The sequence below is a fragment of the Dermacentor albipictus genome, chromosome 2, assembly GCF_038994185.2.
Source record: "Dermacentor albipictus isolate Rhodes 1998 colony chromosome 2, USDA_Dalb.pri_finalv2, whole genome shotgun sequence".
NCBI lineage: Eukaryota > Metazoa > Arthropoda > Arachnida > Ixodida > Ixodidae > Dermacentor > Dermacentor albipictus.
In genome coordinates, this window is record NC_091822.1 from 177,285,302 (window position 1) to 177,312,882 (window position 27,581).

General features: G+C 46.1%; 1 long non-coding RNA gene across 1 annotated transcript; it reads right to left on the bottom strand.

Annotated features, from left to right (window-relative positions):
- Positions 1–1,892: 1,892 nt before the first annotated feature.
- LOC135908430 (uncharacterized) lies at positions 1,893–13,271 on the bottom strand. The gene is made up of 3 exons (XR_011512294.1): positions 12,886–13,271; positions 11,649–11,754; positions 1,893–5,904 (listed from the first exon to the last, which is right to left on the bottom strand). It is a non-coding gene; the product is annotated as an uncharacterized lncRNA (long non-coding RNA).
- Positions 13,272–27,581: the final 14,310 nt, after the last annotated feature.

A 27,581-nucleotide genomic window follows, 5' to 3' on the forward strand; every position in this document is an offset into this window, starting at 1 on the left:
TCCTCACAAAAAATTTGTGAAAATGAGCGATAGTTTGCGCTGGGGGAGGGTAAACCGTTCTGGGATGGCTTGTGCGGCTGTACAAGCGATGAACTGGCAAGATGGCTGGAACTTCGAAGGGAGGGTTATAAAATTTGCGGTAAAGGCATTGTCTAGATATGTGACGTCGCAATTCAGTTTTAGTAAGGTGACCATGAGCCTTAAGCTCGGAAACGCTCGAATGGTAAGCATAAACAGAGTAAATAAAACGGGCTGAACAATTTTGGATGGATTCGAGCATATTATGTAGTTCAGATTGACGAGTGTCCCAAACGGCGCATACATATTGTGACTTTGGGCGAACAAATGCAAGATAAGATATCAGTTTCACTGATGGCAGAGCGAGTCTAAGCGCCTACGAAAAAAGCATGAAGCGCGATTCGCGGAGTTACCTATGTTAGTTCCGTGGGTTTACAGGAGAGAACACTTGAAAATGGTACGCCAAGATATTTATGAGATTCAGTGGATATTTCAGAGCCGGAAATGATGTATTATGCTGGATGGTAATGCGGCCTGCGGTGGAAAGATATTAAGGATTTTTTTATATTTAAGGACATCAATCATGTGTTACACCAGGACTCAATAAGGTTGAGGTCGTTTTGAAGAGTAATAATATCTGCGCTGGTTCTGATGGAAAGATATACGACGCAGTCATCTACGAATAGACGAATGGTAGAAGAGGTACTACCTGTCAGGTCATTAATATAAATGAGAAAAAGTAGGCGTCCAAGTACTCTACCTTGGGGCTCACCACAGATTACGGGGATCGGTTTTATCAGTGGGAGTTAGCATAGACAAATTGTTGTCGACTGGCGAGAAAACTAGTTAGCTGTATAGCAGCCGGCACGGAGCACGTAATCGACAGCTGTAAGCCTCACCGTTTTTCTTGTTGAGCCATGCGTTAACCGGCTGCTGATGACGCCGAAACCAAAACAAAAGAATAGAGCTTAGCACTGGAATGACGTATAAACGTGGCAGCCGTGACAACACCATGCTCACAGCGCCGTCATTGCCTAAAACACAGCCTTCGAGATTGCCTACACACCTTCATTTTTGTAGCAGCGATGAGCTTGCACACTAAACAAAAATAACGCGAAACGGGAGTAAACCGCTCGTCCTATATCGCATTCCCGTTTCTGCGTTTTTTTTTACTACGTACCAGTCGAGGTAAAAATTTACTACCATGCTGACCAAGGTTTTTGTATGTAGAAACGAGAGTAATTTTTTAATCTGTGGGAAGGTTTTTAGGGACGATAGTGGGACTATATTTTTACTGCCATCACGAAGTTCTAGAGGCTATTCCTGAGAGTTATTTTTCAAGCCCATTCGCGAGTTTCTTGGTTCTGATGTGGGAGTATTTTTTTACCTCATTCATCCAGTTTTCTAGGCTATTCCTGGGAGTTATTTTTAGGCCTATTCTCGAGTTTGTTGGTACTGATGTCGGGGTATTTTCTTACCTCGTTATCAAGGTTTCGTAGCTCTACCTGAGAGTAATTTTTCAAGCCCATTCTGTGGTTTGTTGGAGCTGATCTCGGAGTATTTTTTTACCTCGTTCATCAGGTTTTCTCGGTTCTTTCCGAGAGTAATTTTTCAAGCCCGTTCTGGAGTTTCTTGGGCCTGATGTGGAAATATTTCGAAGACAATTGAAAGATTACAAAGACGATTTCATGGATCCCAAGCATGAGGGATTGTTTATTAGTTCTGACATGTTTCTCATAAAAAAGTCAGGCATGAGTTAATCATCACAAAACTATAGCCTTATAAGATACTGTGATAAGCATAAGAAATATTTGTACTAACACACAGACTGGGGGCTGGTAACTGCCCATTAGATCTGTCATAGCAAAATAAAATACATCACAACACATTCAATGTGCAATCCCACTAAAGTACAGTGAAAACAAGCAACATACAATATAAAATCTAACTGATAAATATACAGTCAGTACTAGAGACGTTCACATAAAACTCACTGAATATGCAGGTCATTCCTTCAAACAGGCAGTTGTCCAGAACATGGGTGTGCAGTGTATTCAATGGATTAGTATGAACATAACTATGCAACATAAAAATATTGCACTTAAGGCCAAATGGCATCTGCTGCTAATGGCCATTACTGCGCCAGACAAAATGAAACAACCATGGGGTAAATACAGCAAGCATTCGTACTATCACATTAGTGCCGGCCACTGCCCACCATATCTCTCACTGCAAAAAAAACAACTATCAACGCATTCACGATGTAGTGAAACTAAAGTACAGTGAAAACAAGCAACATACAATATAAAATCTAACTGATAAATATACAGTCAGTACTAGAGACGTTCACATAAAACTCACTGAATATGCAGGTCATTCCTTCAAACAGGCAGTTGTCCAGAACATGGGTGTGCAGTGCATTCAATGGATTAGTATGAACATAACTATGCAACATAAAAATATTTCACTTAAGGCCAAATGGCATCTGCTGCTAATGGCCATTACTGCGCCAGACAAAATGAAACAACCATGTGGTAAATACAGCAAGCATTCGTACTATCACATTAGTGCCGGCCACTGCCCACCATATCTCTCACTGCAAAAAAAAAACAACTATCAACGCATTCACGATGTAGTGAAACTAAAGCACAGTGAAAACAAAATGACACACAATACAAAATCTAACTCACAAATACACAGGCAGTACTAGAGATGTTGACATTAGACACACTGAATATGCAGATCATTCCTTCAAACAGGCAGTTGTCCAGAACATGGGTCTGCAGTGCATTCAATGGATGATTATGGACAAAACTATGCAACATAAAAATATTGCACATAAGGCCAAATGACATCTGCTACTAACGGCCACTAGTGCCTCAGACGAAATGAAACAACCATGTGGTAAATACAGCAAGCATTCGTACTATCACATTAGTGCCGGCAACTGCCCACCACATCTGTCACGGCAAAATAAAAACTATCACAACACATTCAAGATGTAGTGAAGCTAAGTCAGTAGTAGAGATGTTCACATTAGACCCACTGAATATGCAGACAATTTCTTCAAACAGGCAGTTGTCCACAACATGCGCGTGCAGTGCAATCAATGGATCATGAACAATACTATGCAACATAAAAACATTGCACTTAAGGGCAGCTAGCATCTGCTGCTAATGACCATTAGTGCCCCAGCGAAATGAAACAATTGTGATAAATACAGCAAGCATTCATACTATCACATTAGTGTTGGCAACTGTCCACCATATCTTTCATTGCAAAAGAAAAACTATCACAAGACATTCAAGATGTAGTGAAACTAAAGTACAGTGAAAATAAACAAGTGACACAATATACAAAACTCTTCAGTATTGCAACAAGCAAATGAGAGGGCACTAGAGATTACCATTAGACCCATCGATAGCATACTGACCTTCAAACAGCTAGTTGCCCAAGACATGGGTGCACAGTGCAATGAATGGATAGTTAGGAAGAAAACTGCAACAACCATGAGCAACATGTTCTATAAACTTTCAAACTTTCTAAAAAATGACCTCACTCAGATAAGGAAAATCGTGATTGCTAATACACACGACACAACATATATGTGAAAACAGCCATTAACTGATACTAAAGCCCCTCCATACACGTTTCCGCTGACCAGGTTAAGTACCGCCAACCTACCCTCTTCCTCCACGCTCCTCTGCCACTCACCCCCTTAGCTTCCGGTGTCAAGCGGAATTTCCGTAGCTGCAGCTTCCTGTTCCGAGTGGAAGTAACGCTATGTTTTTCTTAACGTTGTTTACTTTCGCGTCGATGGAGAGGCTTTAATTGCACCAGCTGCGGTTTAAACTGTGAATGCGATTCCATCCAAGTACCACCGCCTATTGCAATCAGCGATCTGATCGTGTTCGCTGTTTCGCGTCAACCTGCGACGGGTTGTGCCACGAGAGACAACGTACAGTGGAATGTAGTGCCTGGGCGCTTGGAGACCACTGCCGTTTTTCGTGCATTTAGAAAACAGCGACCACGAATTACTACTTCAGCGGAATACAACAGCTTGTCGCCTTTGCATTCTTCTCATGGTGACTCCCACAGCTCTGCTAAGCACGCGTGGGCGTCTCACCATCGGCAGTCAAAGCGGAAATTCCCGCAGCACAACTTCAGGAAGCGGTAACGCCGGAACCGGAAACTTTTAAACTGGAAATGCTGGAACCGGATTTGGTGTGAGGGGAAAAGGCGGCGCACAACAAAGGTTGTCGCTACTTAAGAAAGCGGCAGTGGCACGTGGATGGAGGGGCTCTAACTGATACCACTCCCCCTTGTGCTCAAAGAAAACATATGCAGCCCGTTTTCCACACAAGAGGAACACGTTGCACAACTGTATTGCAGTACTTATGGGTACAAGCCAGATTTCAATTTCGTTGCCTAAAAATTGTAGTGCTTCTTAGATAGACTAAAAGGGAATTGAGCGTGTTGCCCTTGTCCGTTTCTAGGCATGCAGTTGTGATGGATGCCATATGCTTGTGTGACAAATTGAACATGGTGCTATAGGTACGACTACAAGGATGTATATTTGTAGCTGCCCTCAAACCCCTTCATGTTGCCAGTCAGCATCTATGGTGTATCTTTGTATTGCTCATCTAACACTGTTTACACACAGAAGGCATGTCTGAATACCAAACCACCTTATTCTCCAGTTACTTTAAAGTGAATGCGTTGTGACAAAGTGTAATGTGAGAAGTCCATGATAAAGAAAAAAAAATTGCTAATTCAACTCCCTCCTGAATTACCAATTTCTGGGCCATTAAGTTTTGCATAATACACTTGTGATTAACACAGAGCCACGTTGGCCTAACCCTAGTGGCACAGGACATCCTTCAAGTTATCAGTTGGTACAGAATCATTGAGCATGCTGCTGGTGCTTTTGCCCCCGCTGAGAATACCTGTGGAATACTAACACACATTTTGTTGCTGAAGGTCCATTACAGAAATACTAAAGTGAAACAGTAAATCATTTTATACTGATAAAACAATCTTTCAGAACTGTATTCATGAACATTGTGGCAATAAGAGGATTATTAGAAGAGAAAATGAAGATTTAACTTTCATTTTTCAAGTTTTATGCAGTGCCCGCACATCAGTGTGGAGTCATACTTCACTAAGTATATTCTTTGACACCTTTACAACAGAATTCATCAATATTGGCCAGTAGAACATTAGCTAGACCCGAACAGACACCGTCAAATTCCATATCACAGCGAGCTGGTGCAGGAACTATAAGGTGGTGGTGGCGACACCAGTTTTCGTTTTTGCAAGTTATCTGGCTTATCAAGCCAATTCTCATGGTGGGAGTTGTTTTTTCGGTGTTGTAGAAGAATGATTTAATAAAGCTCAAATAAATTTTCTTTTTCGTGTCCCTTTAAAGCAAGCACTATGCTACATGGCTTGGGCAACCTGTCAGCCACAGAGCCCACGAGTGCTTTTGTTAGGCAAAATAATTTTGACAGAAACTTTCTTGAGGTTATGCATCTGAAAATTTTTTTGCCTAGCAATAGTTCTTGTAAAAATTGACTAAATCCAATGCTTTCACCTGCGGCTTTGTGTAGCAAAAATCCAGAAAGCAGTGCTCAATAAATGTCAAAATCCTGTGGGCCTTTTTCGAGTAGATAACGTGGAAAACCCAGAACAAAGCGAAAAGGCAGGCCAGTGACGCTGTCACAAACAATCGCTGCGCATCCATGTGTAGCGCCTCCCTTCAACCTCTTCTTTTGTAAAAGGAGCCTTAAGGAGGCCCCCCGCAAACTGAAAGCCCGAGTTGTTAGCATCCAGGCGCAGCCTCTTCAGCAGGCCCTTTTCACCATATACACCGTCGCCGATGTCTACCTGTGAAACAACAGAACAAGCACAGATTAATTTTCTACACTTTTGATCAAGGAAAGGTTAGGAAATAAGGTAAGGTTTGCAAAAACGGAAGTAGCTGCTTCTTGTTGATACGGTTTAAAGAACAAAGTACCCTTATGTATACCATACATGCGTTGTGCTGAGTTGTGTACTTTCACCTAAGACTAGAAAGTATTGGGAACTTCAATGCAAAAGAAAGACATTCATCTGCCTAGCTCTAAGCAAATGCGTTCCACCCCTTGGCACAGAATGAAATCTGGTGCTGTTCTAGCGATTAGCACACACTGAAAGCTTCAAGCCCGATTTAGTATTAGGCCAAGGGTCAAGATGTGCTGGATTATAGTCGGATACAACTTTAGAAAAACAGGGGCGTTTACTCCTCCGAGGCGGATGCACACGAGCATCCACTAATGGGTGCGCACTCTGGACTGACGTCAAGCGCCGGACGGCCGGTGGCCCGCCGTCGAAGATGGCCGCCCGGGCTTCGAACTGGGCCAAGTCGCGTCAGCTGTGCGTGTCAATGCCTCGTCACAGTGAATTCCCAAACTGTTTGTCATTGTCTATCATGCCGGAAATATTACTGCGAGCTTACAATGCGGCATCTGTGCCGCGTGCGTTTATTCTAAGCCGTGATCCGGCGAAGAAACATTGCAGCGAGCATCGCTGATGCTGCGCTACGCTTTGCCTGAAAACAGGATGCCTCGGCGACTGCTGCAAACACACATCCTGCCTGTTTGTTTCATGTCTTTTTTATTTCGCTCCTGAGTGAAGTTAGGACAAGAAAAGTTTGCCAAAGTCTGGTGCCTGCTGTCAGCGGCGGGTGAGTTCGTGTACCGTGTCGCTGCATTTTTCGTCGGACGGGGTAAAGTGATGGAGCAAAACCATTTTGAGGAGACATTACAAAAGCGTGCGCGCATGAAAGAAACCTACGAGCGTCTCAACAGAAAATATTTGACAAAGAAGCCTCCAATGCAAAGATTTGTCGCCGTCAACTTAGCGTGAGTGATCGTTGTCAACAGTGAGATAGCCGAGCGTCTAACGGCGGTGTTCGAGCGTTGTGTATAGCACCGTCGATTGATTTCTTTCCACCAGTGCTCACCGCGCACGCAAGCTGTAGAATGCGTGCTGTGGCACAGTCACGCATAAGTTGTGTTGCCAGCGTTCCTGCTTCCATGCGTGTTTGCACTTACTCATATTTGTCCTTTCATTTTATATTAGCATTTGTTTTTGATAGTTTTCTTTCAGCAAAGTCCTTACACATTTTCATTAGCCAATCTCATTCAAAGCACTAACTCCTGTACACTGCAGGACTGGCCTCTTCCATCTCATTAAAACCTTTCTCACTGGTCTACCTCGTCTTCTCAATCTGCCTACTCGCTGCGTTTTCTGTCCTTGTTTCTTGTGTTGTTGCTGCAATGTGATTAACCAACTTGCTCAAAAGAAATTTTGATCGCCTATCAAAACAGAAAGGTTTAGAGATACATTTTTTTAAAAGCGTCATGTGGGTTGCACAGTAACTTTGCCTCTTACCTCTGTTCATGTTTATGCGTCAGTGCATGTGGCAGCTAGCCAGAAGTGCACATGAAAGGCTGCATATTGTGAAACACCTGGCTATGCTGTTGCATTTTTCATGCATTCAGTCTTAGTAAACAAACGGTTTCGCTGCCTATCACATATGATGGCGAAAATTTTCAGCACGAATAACAATGTGCAGTGGGGTGTGATTTCTGTCTGACGCTTTCGCCGTTGCAAAGACATTTTTCAATGAATGGAGCCCAGCGAAGTAGTGCACTGAGAGCTTTTGCAACTTTAACCATTTAATTACTTCACAAATGACATTGTCTGAACCTGGCCGTTGATCGACATGCCGATGGCTTGTAAATTAAATAATTGCCTCAATAAAACACATTCAACTTCACTCAGCAATTTTTAGCACAATGCTAGCAGAGCTATTCAGGGTGAATAATTGTGCTTACATTGGCTTACATGTGCTTACATGTGCTTACATTACTTGCCCGGTCAGATAAACAAATACAACAATGGCTGCGGTATGACTGTGATTTGACGTGCAGACTGCTAATGGTGCCTTTCAAGCGTGCCCTTGACTGCTGCTATTAATAGCTACCCGCCTGGGTATATTGGGCCTAACTAAGCTAATGATGTTTGATAATAGTTCTCTTATTCGCATTGCTTGCCTGGGCCAGGTAAACAAAATAAACAATGCCACCACATGAATGTGTGTTTGCATGCAAGCTGCCAACAGTGGCTGTCATTCTCGCATTGATTGCTGCCGTTTCACCAACAGTGGTGACGGCTTGACTGGGCTTTGACGTGCAGACTGCTAAAGGTGCCTTTGAAGCGTGCCCTGATGACTGTTATTTCATCACAGGGCCCGTCATGCTCATAAGTGGCTGCCCAATAGAGTATTTTGGGCCTTCTGACATTGGCATTATTCATCTCAACGGGTTGGAAAAAACAGTAGGGGCAGCACAACTGCACACAAAGCACAATGTGCTTTGGCGTGCAGGCTGCTAAGAGTGGCTGTCAATTTCATTCACGTTGACTACTGCTTTTTCGTGTGAAGCTGGACAGTGGCTGCCCGAATGAGCATTTCGGGCCCCACATAGTTATTCAGAGTTAATAACTGCATTTGCATTCAGATTTTCCGGCATTTCGGCACGTTTCCATGCCAACGCTTATATTGAGCATGATCTGTGCAGGACGTTGCTTTTTCAGAATTGGGCTTCCATTAGAAGGAATATGTCATCAAATGAACCGCTTATTTATTTGAGAGGTCACGGGAGAATGCTTGGCTGCTGTGCTTGACACACAGTACACCGCTTCAGTGATAGGAGATCCATTGTTGCGCTTGCCGAGGTATGTGTGGCTGGCAGGAGATCTGGACCTCGCTTCACGCAGAGTCAGAGACGAGGAGAGTTTTCTCTGCGAATAATTCTTTATACAATGTTTACATGTTGTCGTCGTTATCAGGACAGAGACCAACAGAGCAGCTGCAAGCTGCTTAAATAACACCCCTCCGTCCAAAGATCCCCCAGACAGTCCCCAAGGACGAAACAAGGTCGTGAGAGAAAGGGTCCGGGCAGCCTCCAGGGTCCTAACGCCGCTTTCAGTGGCCGGCGCTTCCTTGAACCGCGCTGCGGCGTCAGGACGATTTGGCGGTCGGTCAGAATGGTGCGCCGGGCAAGTTTTATGGCCCGCATAGGACAAAGGGAACCAACTGCAAGGCACCGGGTCGAAACAAAGCCCTCCTTTGGAAACTGTCCCAAACACAGCGGGAGTCGTTTGTGGTGTGGGCGCCGCCGGACAAGGGGGGGGGGGGGTTGCATTGCTGCCGGGACGGGGAGGGGCCGAATAGCAGTCCATGATCCGGTGGCTGCTTCCGTCGTGGACGCCGTGCACGTAGTCGTGTCCGAAGCAGGCAGGCACCATGCGGGGATGAATGCTGCCTCCACAGTCGACAAACCATAGCACTGGCCTTCCGTCAGGCAAATCCCAGGGCACAAACATAACACAATATACGCTTCGAGAACTCGTTAGTGAGATCTCGATCGTCGGTATCTCGTTGTGGTGAAAGAAATCGTGCACACGACCTCAGCGCACATGTGTCCTTCTTCGTGCTGCTTCTTCTTTTCTCCACATTTTGTGGGCGTTTTCGCGAGGGCGTCGATAGTTTGCCACCTGAAATATGCGAAGCTGTGACCTCCCTCCTCACCTTTAACACGGTGCTTTCGCTGACACTGAGCATCTTGGGTTTGTAATGGTTGCGATAAATGCATTGTTTTATATAAGTACTGGTTCAGTAGCAACTGATTCATTTGAAGCTCGGAACAGGAGTAGTAAATGGGCCGTGTACATGTAAACAAGCACAAATGCCATGCAGAGTTGCTCTTTCTACTTTTGCCACTTGCAATGAAGCTAAAGAGCAGACGACGGGCAGCGTTGTGGAAGGCATGGGGTTATTTTTCTGTCGCGATCTGGCATGTGCTGTAGCACATGAGAGCTCTACTAAACCAGTCATCAAAGTCTTTATTTATACTGAGAATTGCGCGTTTCCTAAGCACGATTTTTTGAGCGGGATTATTTTAGTCGCGGAGGCAATCGGACGTCGCGCTTCATTAATCTGGGCGGGGCCTCCCCTGTTTTCTAAATTTGTATCCGACTATAGTGACGCACAAGTGCTCGAGAACTATTGAACAAGACGCACTTGTTTTCGATTTACTGACTGCACTTGGGTGTAAAGCTTTTGTCTGAGAAATGAATAAACCACATACACAAGCAGCATTTTCTTAGCACAGTTTTTAATAGGTACTGATACCTTCAATTTAGAAAGCCCTGTATATTGGGCCTTATCAAACTAATTTCATAAAAGGTTTGGCAAGGTAGAAGCATAGAATTTTAGAGCCATAAGAAGACAGGTGAAATGAGTTATTTATTGCAATTATTACTCAAATTTAAAATTTAGGTCCCTCATCCCAATGAGAAATTGATGCAAGCAGTTTGTACATGCCACATAAGCATTTAGATATCAAAAATACGGATTAAAGAAAACCGTTTCTTGAAGGTTCATTATTGCAAGCAGTCATGGCCTCGAGGAGAAATAACTTCTTTTCCTGTCGGCAGAAATGAGGCTCGAGTATTTTATTGACACATATATATGCCCATGCATATATGTTATCTCTGCTGTAAAGCTTTTTTTCATGTGTATGCAAGGCGTGTGTGTAACATCTCATTGTGCACAAAATCAAATCCATAAGAACCCGACAAGAAGCTAAACAAACAAGAGAGCAATCCCAGTGACAAGCCATGTGAAACCAATGAGGTAGCCATCCCAGTAACAAACCGTATCAAAAATTTTACTGACATGAATTCTGACCTTTGAAACATAACATGTGTATATGAATACTATCTACATTAGAGCAATGGGCAACTTTAAGCAATGGCTACGCCAACATCAGAACGATGTGGATGAGAAAAGAGTGGCATCAAATGCTTGGAGTGGAGCATGCAGCAATGACTAAACACAATAGTGACTGGATAGTGTCTAGCATAATCGGCCAGGAAAGAAATTGGAAGCCATGCCTGTACCCGGATTCCCTGGAGATGCAATCAACAGGACACACGTTTATCTGAAACCAAGGAACCCATGCCCATCTTATGCTAAAACTTACTTAATTAAATATGCACTTCCACTTTTTTTAGCCTTATTGTGAACAAGGCTTCCATATGGGAGCCAAAATGTATTGCTTTTAATGTTGTATTTGGTTGGTCTATGTCTGTCTTTGTCATGTTTCATACCGACCACACAGGCTTCTCTGAAACTCTTGATGATACAACTTTTGTGCGAAAGCATTGCTTAAGGCACTTTTCAGTAAACCATGTCTTTAGGTGGTACAACGCATTTTTCTAGACACTCTAGAGCACATTATTCAAGGCACGAAACCTCAATTCATGGTTCTTAAAAAGGCATTTTGGCTAGATTAATATAGTCTATATGGAGTATATAAGGCATAATTACTCAAGCACCCAATTATATTTAACTCAGAGGAGGCTACTTTAGGTAAATTCATTAAACTGAGGGCACTCCACCAAAACATAAAATTCGTGATCAGCCACTAGAAATCCTGAAAATGGCAATACAGTAAAATGATTGCATATAACACAAATGTATCCTACAACTCGAAAGGCAGCACCAGTTTTGTACGCACCTTTGAGGAAGCGCACAGATCACGTGCTTTATTGTCGTGCTGTCCAGCTTCCAGCAGTGCAGCAGGTTCCTGCTCGATGCAGGGATGCCTCCAGAATCCGCATAGCCTTCAAAAGTAAGAAATGTTTAATTTATTGTGCTGTGAACCTGGGAATTTGTGATTTACCAGTGTCATGTGGAATTGCAAAGAGAGCCTCACACAGCCAGCTGCATGAATTTGCGCCTGGTTGCACAAATGTCTCTTTGTTATATCTAAGGAGGTTACACTGATATTTTGTAACAAGTGAAGTTTCAGGAAGGAACGAAATCAGCAACAACAGGCTACCAGGACAATCAAAAACAAAACTCATATATGCAGTAAAACGTGGCGCATTGGATTAAACAAAAATATTGAGCACATGAAAAGCATTCTGAAAGCTAGATGGCGATTTTGTAGCGATGCTATTCCTTTTCGTTATTCGTTAGTGGTCTGACCGCCGCCCCGGCCCGTGCTACGTACTGGAACAGCCGGTCGTTTGCGGTGGGCGACAAGAGTGGTATAGAATCGAGGGGTAAGTATCGCTACAAAATCGCAGTCCTTACTTTATTACGCACTCCCGTATAACCTACGATTGCAAGAGCTGGCATCCCGTTCGTAAGAATTGGTTGGTCTATGTCTTTCTTAAAGGCCGGTGTCTGAAATGTCTCGATTAAAAATAAACTTCGTTACTGTAATATCGGCGTATGTCGGTTTTGCAACATAGAAGACAAATACGCGAAGACACTCAATAACATAAACAATACACAGGTTCTCGCGACGTGGTCCTCCAAACCAAACTGTATACATACAAAAATCTTCATACAAGCTTCTATCCGCTTAAGCGTCAAACATAGGAATCGTGTGCCAACGCGCGAAGCCCATGATACATCGACGGATACATTACACATGTACTGTACTTGCGGGAATGCATATATAACGAATAACTTCTTGCCAGAAAACTACCGAACGAACAGCAACTTTCAGTGTTTTCATAATTGTGTGCCCATTCAGGCATAGCAATCAAGGCGGGTAGCATATATTTTACAGCAGAATGCAAGTACGCTGTAATATCAGAGGAAGCCTTCGTGAAATTGCTTGCTAAATGTGCACAGCAAGACGGCCAACCTACGATCAGAAAGCGCTTTGCTCTAGCTAGTACACAACGTTCATTACGTAAATCATAAGTTCAAGAATGCGCGCAAGGGCCAAACTTGCTTACCTTTCAAAAAGACTTGGCCAACGCTCCTTCGTCTCAAAGGTACCGAGGCACCGACGTCTTTCTGGCGCAAGCACTGTAGAACTTCCGATGAACTCCAGCTCCACAAAAGCACAACCTTCAACAGCCTTCCATACACTACGATTCGAAGCTCCAGTACCAGACTTTTCACGGGAGCGTGGGCAGAACAAAGGCAGCTCGGACGGGCGCTATAGTAAGACACTCACTGTCGACACTGGTAGATCGCACGAAACACACGGCGAACTAACGGCGTTACACAAGTCCGGAGGGTTTGCGATGGTTACTGCACACGACAAGGAGCACATTTTGTCTAGGCACTTCTAAAATATAACTCAAATACCGCCTTACTGCAGTGTGCATTTCTGACAGCCAACGTGGTATGTCGACCAAACAAATCCTGCAGTGGCGCCACTCTGCGGTTTTTAGAAAAATGTGTCGTAAATGAGAAAATTACGTGTTTTTTTCCTAACAACAATCGGTAGGGACACTTTAACAAATTTCTTGGGTCCAAAAGTGTTAACTTTGTATAAATATGCACTTTTTTATACGCAGTTTAAGAAAATGTACTGTATATATAAAAAAAAAAACGAAGCGGATGTCGCCTTCAAGATTCGCAACCGCTTCAGTCGCATGCAGTTTGCAAAAGCACGGCCTTCGAAATCAGACTTTGTCGCTCAAACGAAACTGTAGCTGGGAGGAGGGCAGGCATTTAGGCCCCAATTGTTGGGTTTACAGGGCCTAAGTAGGCTTCCTTATTTATAAAGAATATACAGGGACTAACGCCGAACCATGAGCGAGCTTTAAGCAGGGGACACACGGTACGATTCGGCGTCCGATCCAACGTGCGTGTATCCGAACGGTCGAGCGGCGCGTAAGCTCCGCCCAGATCCAGCCCTCCTCCCCCCCCCCCCCAGCTTGAGTTCAGATTCACGTCGAGAAACGCAATATAAAAACTCTGCACAACACTGCTTCGCTTTACGTGAACACTGTCAATAAAATTATGCCCCTGCAAGTGACAGAACGCTTCACGACGGCGCGTTGTCCACTGACGGCTCCGGTAACAGCCAGCGATACGGCCGGCAGGCATAGCTAGGCGGACGCTGCGGCCGACGGCGCTTGTTTCAGCCCGAGCTCGATGAAGAGGGCTTATTTTTGCCAAAACAATTAACGCTGTGCACTTAGGTAGCCCGTAATCAAATACAATTGGTTTACTCGACGCAGTCGTTGCGAAGGGCAAACGTGCAAGCGAAGCGAGCAGCCTCGCTCGGACGGTCGGTGCATAGAGATCGGTGTGTGCTGTTTGTCCGCGGAAAGGCCCTCGCGTCGCGGCTCCCGATTTCGGCGGTAGCTTAGTGCTAGTGTACTAGGCGCTGTTTTGCATCATAAGCACATGTTCGAGATAACTTTATTGAACTGGTAACTATTTCGTGTCGGCAACAAACTGCAGCAGGCAAGGCAAAAAAAAAAAAAGACGGCGAGAAACCGGCCTGCCAGCGCCGCCTCCGTGGAGGGAACGTCAGAGAACGTCACATCAGCTGCGGCCAAACGACGGTGCGGAGTGTGCGGTTGTCGGACACATCGGACGATGAAAATTTGCCCGGTTTGTCGCACACCGGACGTCCGATCCGGCGCTTCGGCACGGCAAAACACCTCGATTCCGGCTGCCGTTCAGGCGCGTCGGACGCCGGATCGGACACCGAATCGGACCGTGTGTCTCCCGCTTTAGTTGGCGAACACGAGCCCATCAGCGCGCCGTCCGTGCACCTCCGTCTGCTTGCAATGGTGGATGGCCTACGGGCTTCTTTGACGCCTACTGAGCACAAATTCATGATCACCGCTCGTATACACGCTTCCTACAGCGCTAGCTGTGGTGTTTACGAGATTATGTGCCCTCACCTTGAATTGGCGAGACCGCTCGACATGATCGCATCTATTTCTAGTGCGTGAGGCTTTCCATTGACTGTCACTACAACTAACCAACGTTTTGTTTATTTTGTGCTACAGTGGGTCGTGACGATTCCGTTCACAGCTTCAAAGTGGACAAGAAACAGTCGTTTTCTCGCTCGTAGAAGCATGAAAAAGTGGGCTTGTGCTTGGCAATGAACTTTGACCGACACGCTTGCTTCCGGCCGGAGCAGCAGACGAGACAACTCGCCGTTTGTAGGCTGCCGGCCGATGGCGGTATCCCTCGCGAACGGCAAGATATTTACCTGCCGTAGAGAGGATCGGTCCAGGAACGATTCTTGAGGCGATTTTTGTCGCTGAATGCGAGCATGGCCACGCCGGTTCGCCGTGCAGAGCGGAATCGGAACATTATTTTTCGATGAGTTCGCACTGACGCAATGCAGTCGATCGGCTCGTCGGTCGTGCAACGGGCGGCGCGCCGGCAGGAAGCCGCGTCCACTTGAGACACCTCTTACGCGACGTATGTAGTATACATACGTTCCAAGTTTCCAACGTTCTGCCGTTCCGCTGGTGGATGCACCGCCACGGCATCGATCTTTACCATTCCTGCCGCGGCCGTGCCTGTCGCCGAGCGTAGGCTTAACTGGATTGGGCGGAGCTTGCAACCTTGGGGAGTAAAGTGGTAGTATTTAATCACGTGATCTTCAGGTTGGTTCCAGATCACGTGGTTTTAAACTCTCAATAGATGGTTTTTGGTCACGTGATCTAAAACTCTGTAAGTCGTAAAGCCGGCTCATGACATCCTTTTACTACGTTTCTCAGAGGTGGTAGTAAAACGATGTAATGTAACGCATTTTACTGCCGCATGCCAGAGTAATTTTCTGGTGCAAGGTAGTCTTCAAAGCTCATGAGCCGCAAAAACCCCAATGTCGGCTAACTTTTGTTTACAGTGTGGGGTTTTCATAAACCGGCATTCCCGATGTTTGTCAGTGTTGACGTGTCCTCGAGACTCGGAAGTTCTTAAGACAAAAATAGCCCAAATGTGGCCACGAAGCCAACTCGACATTTTTGACGCCAACACGCGCAAGAACTTTGCCCAATTTGGCTACTATTAGCCTAGTCTGGCAACCATGGAACTTGCTCCTGTTCCGTGATTTCACCGATGTTGGTTTCGAAATTGTTTTATTGTTTTTTCTCTTCTTCATTATTAGGTAATTAATAATTTTGTTTCACTTTGACTACTCACTCATGACGTAAACGTGAACAGTCTGACTGCTCACGTTTCTGTCGTTGGAATAAGATTTTAATAAGTTTAGCTGGAGATAGCTCTTGCCGCCCAATTCTTGGCATATTCCTTTAGATTGCATGCGCCACAAATGGGGAACTTCATCGTTGTTGCTATCATCATTATCATCACTAGTGCGGACGCTCCTGCGCGAGACATAGAAGACCTCTGGCCAGCTCAGTGGTGCCCTGGAATAGGGGCGCCAACCATGCAGGCAGGAGATTGTCATCAACCAATAGAAGATGAAGACATCCGGCCTGACCGCTGAATTACTCTTTCTAGAGCAATAAAGTTTACTTCCTCCTCCTCCGCCTTCAAGAATGGCAAATTCCTAGATGCTCTCAGCTCCCCAGACGGCCGTCCCTGCAAAGGCCAGCCATCGTCGTCGGCCCTTGGCTTAGCTGCAGCAGAGCACCGCCATAGCGTGCCTGTGAATCATTTAAGGGCCTGTTGGTACGGGCTGCGCACCAGCAGCAGAAGCAACGATGGTGTTTCCTGGTGTGACCTCGAATGCCGGCGATGCGGATACAACGTTGAGCAGTGAGGTGCAACACTGCTACCAGCTGCGATTACGAGCTCCCCCACCTCCAAACGCCTTCATGCAGTTCCAAGAGGAAAAAGTCCGTTCGGTGGCTGCCAGGAAACGAAAACAAGCGACGCGTTAGCAGCCGCCTGGCAAAGCTGTGGCGTCCTCTCAACGTCGCCGACAACGGGCCCTTCCCGCGCAAGGTCGTCGAAGCTGCCGCCGTCCACCGAAGGAAGTACACGGACTACGCCAACGATTCGCGTGAGGTCCGCCGACGCAAGGAGCACGAGCGCAGTGCCAAGCAGGTTAACATCAAGCTGAAGATCGACAATTACTTGGACAAGGAGCAGCAGCCGATCGCGCCTACAGTCGCGGCCTAGAGTCGAGGAAGGCGGAAGTTCCAGCAGCAGCTGCATCCGCCGTCATTGCCGCTGACGCAAAGGAGCAAACACTGTGCTACAAGCAGCGCTGGCCAAGGCTGCCCCTCGGGCACCGGTCAGGAAACGCATGATTTGTGTGCCTGCGATCAGTGCCGCTGCCGCGACCAAGGTTCGCTCAGATGCGTGGACCTAGTACGTGCACAACTGCTGCAGACATCCGCCACTGGGGAAGGAAGCGACTTGCACACGGCGCTTCTCCTGTCCTACGAAACCGCTGAAAACGGTTTCCTTGGACAAGGTCACCACCTACGAGTTTACCCGGTTGCAGGGCTTTGCCTACGTGCTCTTTAATTGGAATTCAATTCAGGCGGAATTCAACTCGCGTATTTTGACGAGCTTCAGACCAGCCGCGTCGACTACTCGTCACCGATGCGTTCAGTGAAGCGCTGTGTATGCCGTCTTCGCAGTCCTTGTCCTTCGCGCTGTACGTTATTTCGATCATGAATTGCCAACTAGCTCAAACAATCACCCTAGTCCTTCTCCAAAGTGGTCTTGGAATGTCGAAACGCGATCCAGCCTATCTGTACCACGAGATGTGACCGCGCAATGAACAGGATGTCGCTGTTTTGGGAGATAGGCAGAGTGGATGGCAGCGGTTGAGGCCTTTGTCACGGTGGGAAGTAGAAAGTACCGGTTTATTATGTAGCAAACAATGTATTATGTGTTTAGCACGCGAGCGCCACTGTTCGAGTTAGCCTGACATCAAACATTCAATATTCGAAAGTTCTCAAGTACATAGTATTCAAATCAAGCTTATTAGCTGCCTCTCCGCAATTAAATAACGTAGGGCTGTCAAAACACGTTTGTTTGACGGCACTATTGACATAGTATTTTCGTTATATAATGATCACGCAGAAACTCTTCTGGGAGCTTTCTAAAAGACGCATAAGCATTCGCTCCTAATGGCCTGTTTTTCGTCGTTTTCTGCGTCTGTGTTAGGTATCACGGCAATAAACGCCGCGAAAGCGGTATAGAGAAAGGAAGGAACGTGGTCTCAACGCCATGATGTTAATTAGTCCAGCATAAGACGACGCTGTGATGCTGCTCGTAGCGTCATTGTGAGGTCGCATGAGCTTCTTTCTTCTTCGGTTGTTGCTGTAGCTCTTGGTCACTATCACCATCACCATTCGTTCACAACCGCGTGCTCTGAATTTTCTCTGTAAGTGACATAGCTTCGGGGTCGTGGCAACGAGAGGCAGCCCGAGCGCCCTTCTCGCGTCGAGAGAGGGATGCGCATGCCTGAACGGGACGCAGTGAAAAAAAAAACTAACTAGAATGACTCAGTTTTAGGCGAGGCCTTCTCCCCTTGTGCCCCCCCCCCCCCCCCGCCCCACTCCGCTGTTTATTGTCCAGCACGCTACCGGGGACAAAAGTAGAGATATGGCCAGGCATTGTTCTGATAGCTACGCCAAACTCCCAAGGCGTCCTGCAGCAAATAGTAACAACACAACTTGCCACAGCATCCGCTGAATACTTTCACCGTGTGTGCTTCAAGGTTAAGGAGCACTGATAGTAACGAGAATCCCAGCCATATTCCCATGTATCCTGCGAAACAGCCGAACGCTTCTACTATTTGCAGTTTAGAACAGGAAAGGGGGAAAAAAAAACAAGCTGTGATATAGATGAGGTGTATAAATAGGCAAAATAAACAGCCGAGTTCACTCAGACTAATATTTACCAGAAATCAGAGTCAGGCGGGATCACTCCCATTCATGGGCTAACTCACATTAACAGAATCATGGGTTTAGACTCGGAGCTTTGGGGATGGGATGGAATTAAAGTAAGTTAGTGACGTTTCACTTCATGAACGCGAGTTATGCGCAAGCGTATGGGTGCTAATTCCCTTTTGTGCATTGCGCATGGAATACTTTTAAAATGTTTTGAATTTGTGTAAATGTGGCGGTTTTTTTTCAAGGCTTATTTTTTACTTTGTGCGTTTTATGTCCGTTTTTTAATTTTTGTAAAGTGCAATGTGCCATTTCGAGAGATGTTAAGGCAGTGTATGGAAATACAAAGTATTTATTATTTCAAGCAGTTTGGTAGCGTACTACTCACACTATTCATTTTCTCCTTCTCCTTCTGGGGTCTTCTGGGCACGGCAATCCAGCGCCTTTTGCCGGACTTGTTCAGCTCGTGCCCGGTGCTTGGCGACAACTTCGAGGTCGGTCGACTCGCGCTCGGACTGCCGCCACTTGTGCCGCTGCTCCGTCATTCTCGCTCGGCGCGTGGCCTCTCGATCGCGAGACGAACCAGGTACATCCATAGCGCACACACAAGCCGCAGCAGTTGCCAGAGGAGGCCAACCCAGCGCGCCTCCGCCTACTTTGCTTCTTCGTGACGCTTCGCTTCCTTCCCCCTTCGCTGAATGCCTCCTAGACTTTCCTGTAGGTGTCGTTGCTTTGCCGCGAGCTCAGGTCCAGATGGCAGGTTTTGATGGAATCCCAGTTACATTAATAAAGACATGGGGTCCAAAATTTAAGCAAGCATTAGGAGAGGTAGTGAGGAAAACAATAATGGACGGTAAAGGCTCCGATGGGTGCAGATAAGCAGCATGAGCATGATATATAAGAGAGAGGGATACAAAGCCGACATAAGCAACTAACTTCCCATAACAGTGACGTCAATGTTTTACAGGTTAATCGCAAATAGAATCAGGAGCACCTTAGAGTTCTGTCAACCAAAGGACCAGTCAGGATTTCGTAAAGGCTATTCAACAATAGACCATATTCACACTATCAATCAGGTTATAGAGAAATGCGCGGAATATCATCATCATCAGCAGCAGCAGCAGCAGCCTGATTACGCCCACTGCAGGGCGTAATCAGGCTGCTAATGTCGTCCCTGCAAACTTCTTAATCTCATCCGCCCACCTAACTTTCTGCCGCCCTCTGCTACGCCGCCCTTCCCTTGGAATCCATTCCGTAACCCTTAATGACCATCGGTTATCTTCCCTCCTCATTACATATCCTGCCCATGCCCATTTCTTTTTCTTGATTTCAACTAAGATCTCATTAACTCGCGTTTGTTCCCTCACCCAATCAGCTCTTTTCTTATCCCTTAACGTTACACCTATCATTCTTCTTTCCATAGCTCGTTGCGTCGTCCTCAATTTGAGTAGAACCCTTTTCGTAAGCCTCCAGGTTTCTACCCCGTAGGTGAGTACTGGTAAGACACAGCTAACATATACTTTTCTCGTTAGGGATAATGGCAACCTGTTGTTCATGATATGAGAATGCCTGCCAAACGCACCCCAGCCCATTCTTATTCTTCTCATTATTTCCGTTTCATGATCCGGATCTGCCGTCACTACCTGCCCTAAGTAGATGTATTCCCTTACGACTTCCAGTGCCTCGCTGCGTATTGTAAATTGCTGTTCTCTTCCGAGATTGTTAAGCATTACTTTAGTTTTCTGCAGATTAATTTTTAGACCCACTCTTCTGCTTTGCCTCTCCAGGTCAGTGAGCATGCATTGCAGTTGGTCCCCTGAGTTACTAAGTAAGGAAATATCATCAGCGAATCGCAAGTTACTAAGGTATTCTCCATAACTTTTATCCCCAATTCTTCCCAATCCAGGTCTCTGAATACCTCCTGTAAACACGCTGTGAATAGCATTGGAGATATCGTATCTCCCTGCCTGACACCTTTCTTTATTGGAATTTTGTTGCTTGCTTTATGGAGGACTACGGTGGCTGTGGAGCCGCTATAGATATCTTTCAGTATATTTACATACGGCTCGTCTACACCATGATTCCGTAATGCCTCCATGACTGCTGAGGTTTCGGCAGAATCAAACGCTTTCTCGTAATCAATGAAAGCTATATATAAGGGTTGGTCATATTCCGCACAATTGTCTATCACCTGATTGATAGTGTGAATATGATCTATTGTTGAGTAGCCTTTACGGAATCCTGTCTGGTCCTTTGCTTGACAGAAGTCTAAGGTGTTCCTGATTCTATTTGCGATTACCTTAGTAAATAGTTTGTAGGCAGCGGACAGTAAGCTGATCGGTCTATAATTTTTCAAGTCTTTGGCGTCCCCTTTCTTATGGATTAGGATTATGTTAGCGTTCTTCCAAGATTCCGGTACGCTCGAGGTCATGAGGCATTGCGTATACAAAGTGGTCAGTTTCTCTAGAACAATCTGTCCACCATCCTTCAACAAATCTGCTGTTACCTGATCCTCCCCAGCTGCCTTCCCCCTTTGCATATCTCCCTAGGCTTTCTTTACTTCTTCCGGCGTTACCTTTGGGATTTCGAATACCTCTAGACTATTCCCTCTTCCATTATCGCCATGGGTGCCACTGGTACTGTATAAATCTCTATAGAACTCCTCAGCCACTTGAACTGTCTCATCCATATTAGTAATGATATTGCCGGCTTTGTCTCTTAACGCATACATCTCATTCTTGCCAATTCCTAGTTTTTTCTTCACTGCTTTTAGGCTTCCTCCGTTCCTGAGAGCATGCTCAATTCTATCCATATTATACTTCCTTATGTCAGCTGTCTTACGCTTGTTGATTAACTTCGAAAGTTCTGCCAGTTCTATTCTAGCTGTACGGTTAGATGCTTTGATACATTGGCGCTTCATGATCAGATCTTTCGTCTCCTGCGATAGTTTGCTGGTATCCTGCCTAACGGAGTTACCACCGACTTCCCTTGCACATTCCTTAATGATGCCCACAAGACTGTCGTTCATTGCTTCAACACTAAGGTCCTCATCCTGAGTTAAAGCCGAATACCTGTTCTGTAGCTTGATCTGGAATTCCTCTATTTTCCCTCTTACCGCTAACTCATTAATCGGCTTCTTATGTACCAGTTTCTTCCGTTCCCTCCCCAGGTCTAGGCTAATTCGAGTTCTTAGCATCCTGTGGTCACTGCAGCGCACCTTGCCAAGCACGAATATAACCAACCCTTATATATAGCTTTCATTGATTACGAGAAAGCGTTTGATTCAGTGGAAACTCAGCAGTCATGCACGCATTACGGAATCGGGGTGTAGACGAGCCGTATGTAAAAATACTGAAGGATATCTATAGCGGCTCCACAGCCACCGTAGTCCTCCATAAAGAAAGCAACAAAATCCCAATAAAGAAGGGCGTCAGGCAGGGAGATGCGATCTTTCCAATGGTATTCACAGCGTGTTTACAGGAGGTATTCAGAGACCTGGATTGAGAAGAATTGGGAATAAGGGTTAATGGAGAAGACCTTAGTAACTTGCGATTCGCTGATGATATTGCCTTGCTTAGTAATTCACGGGACCAATTGTAATGCATGCTCACTGACCTGGACAGGCAAAGAAGAAGGGTGGGTCTAAAAATTGATCTTCAGAAAACAAAGGTAATGTTTAACACTCTCGGAAGAGAACAGCAGTTTATGATAGATAGCGAGGCACTGGAAGTGGTGAGGGAATGCATCTACTTAGGGCACGTAGTAACGCCGGATCCGGAGCATGAGACTGAAGTAATCAGAACAATAAGAATGGGCTGGGGGGCGTTTGGCAGGCATTCTCAGATCGTAAACAGCAGGTTGCCATTATCCCTCAAGAGAAAAGTGTATAACAGCTGTGTCTTACCAGTACTCACCTACGGGGCAGAAATCTGGAGGCTTACGAAAAGGGTTCAACGTAAATTGAGGACGACGCAACGAGCTATGGAAAGAAGAATGATGGGTGTAACGTTAAGGGAGTGGAGATAACAAGGGAGAAGATTGGGCGAGGGAACAAACGCAAGTTGATTACATCTTAGTTGGAATCAAGAAAAAAGAAATGGGCATGGGCAGGGCATGTAATGAGGAGGGAAGATAACCGGTGGTCAATAAGGGTTACGGACTCGATTCCAAGAGAATGGAAGAGTACCAGGGGGCGGCAGAAAGTAAGATGAGATTAAGAAGTTTTCAGGGAGAACATGGCCACAGTTAGCACGTGACCGGGGTAGTTAGGGAAGTATGGGAAATGCCTTTTGCCCTGCAGTTGGCGTAGCCAGGCTGCTGATGATGCTGATGCTGATGATGATTTTTCACCCTTTTCGCGAATCACTTTCCTCTAGAGAAACGAGATGGTGCTTCCGGTGCGACTCACACGTTTCGCCACACGTTGCCTCATAGAAAGCGCGCGAATACGAAATCATTACCTCTTCTGCCCTGCTTCTGTTCGATCACAGCATGCTTCGTTCAAGCCGCAAAATATGGAGTGGTGGATTGAAGACATGCGCAGCAGTTAGCTGCAAAAATTGTGACTAGCAAATTAAGAAATCAACTGAATTTGTGTGTCCACGTTGACGGACCGCTGCTACATAAGGACTCCATGTGTTCCTGGCTCTTCGCGATGCTCGGCTTCCCTCGAGGATCAAAAAAATTCATTCATCGGCCAGCATTGTAGCGCTAACCTCCAAGTAAGGGACTTCAGGCGCGAAACGTCTGGACGAGTGAGTATACCACTCGTTATATCGTCTACACACATCTACCCCAACTGTCACGCAAACTTAAGCCCGCTCTGCATCCAACGTATCAAACATAAGTGATCGGGCGCACACATTTATCAATGCGCCGAAGCATGGGTGACGCCAATTACACCGACAACAAAATAACGTTCGAATTAAGCTGAACGATTAGTAATGTCCACACAGTAAGCGAGTGACTAGCGGTATTGTAGTAAGGATGCGGATGCCGTTAAGAAGATTGCAGGCGTCGGTGAGCTGCGCGTCAAAGAACGTCGCTGCTTGGTTATTGACCCGGTGAACCAGGCTTAGCTGAACTTTTCGGCAATAAGCGTGAGCATGCGTAAGGGTTTGAAGGGGATTTCCTCCGACAAATGCGAACACTCGACAATGATGTAAGAGAGTGTTTGGAATTGCCTATTTCTTTGGAAGAGATCGAGAAAGCAATAGATAATCGTCCATCTGGAAAAGCACCGGGGCCAGATGGGCTGAACGCTGCCTTCTATAGAACCTTCAAACAACATGTTTCTCAGTTCTTGTTACAAGTGATAACAGAAGCGTATGAACGCAAAAAAGTTCCATTGTCCTTTGGTATTTCAATAATTGTACTTATTCCCAAGTCTGATGATCCGGAAAAACGAATGTTAGTGGGTTCCTACAGACCTATCAGCCTCACTAATGTCGACTACAAGGTGTACATGAAAGTACTAGCCACACGACTTCAGAGTGTAATCGACAAATCATTAGGGCCGCACCAAACCTGTGGCATCAGAGGACGCAGCATTGCAACAAATATACATGTGGCCAGAACCGTATTGGAATGTGTTGACGCGCTTGGAAGCCAGGTAGCTATGAAACAGCTGAACTTGGCTAAAGCGTTCGATCGCGTTTCACATGACATTCTTTTCTCCATTCTAGAGCATGCTAACCTGGGTAGTGCAATAGTAGAAGGAATAAAAATGGCGTACGCAAATTGTATGACACGCAATTATAGTTAATGGTGACCTTACTGAGCGCCTCACAGAGCGTTCTTCGGTGAGGCAACGTTGTCCGCTCTCTTCCCTGCCTTTTGCAGCGTATCTAGAACCTTTATGTCTGGCCATTATCAACAGTGAATACGTCACGGGTTTCAAGCTGCAATCTGCTCAGGTGAAACTTCTTGCGTATGCGGACGACATAGCGGTGTTTTGCACGAACAGAGAAAGCATTTGTGAAGTTACAAACATTCTGCAATGGTTTTGTAACCAGACTGGATGTCAAGTAAACTGGGAAAAAAGTTCTGGATTTTGGCACGGGGAATTAGATATTACACCGCAATTTTTCTCACGGCTGCAATGGTCTCCCATACCAACGCTATACCTTGGTGTGCCCCTAGAATGTTATCGCGATCCCAGCCCACTTTGGAACGAAGAAATGTCAAGGGCGAGAGAGAAAGTGGGAGCATGGCAAGGAAGGACTCTGTCAATATTCTCACCTGCCTTTGTCTGCAATGTTTTTCTCATTTCAAAAATATGGTACCTCATGAATGTGCTGTGTGCTTCGCGGACCTCTATTCAAAAATTGCATCGTATATTTGCCGTCTTTCTTTGGTCTTCGACCTGGGAAAAAACGAGGAGAACAAACCTGTTTCTTTCAGTGAAGAGTGGAGGCCTTGGACTGGTTCATTTGTTTTTGCGTCAAGTGGTATCACGCTTTATTTTCTTTCGTGATCAAAATGACACCTTCTTAAGAACGGTTATACAAGTCCGATTGCAGAGGCTACTCCCATGAAACATAGTGTCCTCTGGTGAAAACATGTGCGGTGCTGTAACCGCATTTTCGCGCGAGGTTCTGCTTTCTTCTAAGTTGTTAGAAGTGTGTTTTTCCCCAGACTATTTGTACAGTGTTCCGAAGAAAGAGGTGTACTAAGGTCTTGTGGATATCATGCTGCCGGTGCCATTGTACCGTGCGCCTTATCGTGGAGGCCCAGGGCAGTATATTGTAACGAACAATTAAGGGAGTCCAGATAAAACTATTTATTGTGGGCGAACTTGTGCCCTGGGGTAAATAATAAGCACTGCCGCGTTCTAAACGGGAGATCAGGAAGGCCTTCTTCTTCTCTCTCGAGCGTCGCTTCACCTCGTCTTCTTCTTGTAGACGCCGACAACGGCCACCTGCGATGCGAGTGCGTGCGGCGAAAACACGTGCCATTGTTTCGTCGTCTTTTCCTTCAATACGCCGTTGTCGTCTTGAGGGGGCGCACGAACCTGCGCGCGTTGTTTAAATGTGTCTGCCTTGTATCATTATCCCCCCTCCAAAACGCATCGTCCCGATGCGTAAAGCGACGAAATTGTTCACAAGCAGCTGTCCATACTAAAGCGGTATATGGCACAGAAAAGATGTTTGGTCGAGTAATCACTGCCTGTCATAATATGGCTTCAGTCTGACCACATGTACAGTTTCTGTGCGACGCCGGCATCGTGACGAGCTCACTTGTCCTTCTGGCGTAACTTCGTAGTTCAGGGGACTGATGCGGCGAAGTACTCGGTAAGGGCCGAAATAACGGCGCAAAAGTTTTTCGGACAGGCCGCGCATCCGCACGGGGGTCCACACCCATACTCTGTCGCCTGGTGCATACTCAACTTCCCTTCGCCGCAGGTTGTAACGGTCCGCGTCGATGCGCTGCCTTTGTTGAATGCGATGTCGCGCCAGCTGACGTGCTTCTTCGGCCCTCTGCGTAAAGTCACTGATGTCAGGGTTCTGTTCTGTACTGTCGCTGACAGGCAGCATTGCATCCAAAGGTGTGGTGACTGTTCGACCAAAAACAAGTTGGAATGGCGTTACTTGAGTGGTTTCTTGCAATGCGGTATTGTAGGCGAATGTCGCATAGGGTAGGATCTTGTCCCATGTACGGTGCTCTAAGTCTACGTAAATTGACAACATATCGGTCAGCGTCCTGTTCAATCGCTCGGTTAACCCATTTGTTTGAGGATGATAGGCAGTTTTTTTCCTGTGGCTGGTATGAGTCAGTTTCATAATGGATTGCGTCAAATCGGCTGTGAACGAAGTTCCTCGGTCCGTGATAATAATTGCAGGCGCACCGTGTCGTAATACTATCTTGGTGACAAAGAATTCAGCCACTTCGACAGCCGTTGCACTGATGAGAGAGGATGTCTCGGCATATCGGGTTAGGTAATCCGTGGCTACTACAATCCATCGTTTCCCTGATGACGATGTCGGAAAGGGACCGAGCAAGTCCATTCCTACTTGTTCGAACGGGGCTCCTGGGGGTTCTATTGGTTGAAGGAGGCCTGCGGGTTTTAATGGAGGCGTTTTGCGTCTCTGGCAATCCCGACATGTTCGTACATAATGCTGTACTGAATTCAATAGCTTTGGCCAGTAGTATTTAGCATGAATTCGGGCGAAGGTTCTGCTCACCCCGAGGTGTCCTGCTGATGGGTCATCGTGACAGGCTTCTAAGATTTCCGATCGCAAAGCTGAAGGAACGACGAGTAGAAATTTCTCTGTGCTGTGCTCAAAATTTCTTTTGTACAGGACGCCATTTCTCATCACATACGATGACAATCCCCGGCAGAAAACTCGCGGAACATGGACGGGGTGTCCCTCGAGGTGCCTGATGAGTAGAAGCAACTCGGCGTCAGACTGCTGGTGTTTGGCCATCTCAGATGTGGTCACGGCTCCTAGAAACGGAAATTCGTCGCCATCTTTCACAGGAGCAGATTCGACCGGAGCACGTGATAAACAATCAGCATCACTGTGTTTGCGACCTGACTTGTACACGACCGTTATGTCGTATTCCTGCAGCCTCAGACTCCATCTAGCAAGTCGTCCAGAAGGATCTTTCAGGTTTGCAAGCCAGCACAATGAGTGATGGTCACTGATTGCTCGAAACGGTCTACCGTATAAGTATGGTCGGAATTTTCCTATGGCCCATATTACTGCGAGGCACTCTTTTTCGGTGGCTGAATAGTTCGTTTCAGCCCTCGAAAGAGTGCGGCTAGCGTATGCAATCACTCTTTCCTCTCCGTTTTGCCATTGAACGAGGACGGCACCAAGTCCTAAATTGCTGGCGTCTGTGTGGATGTCTGT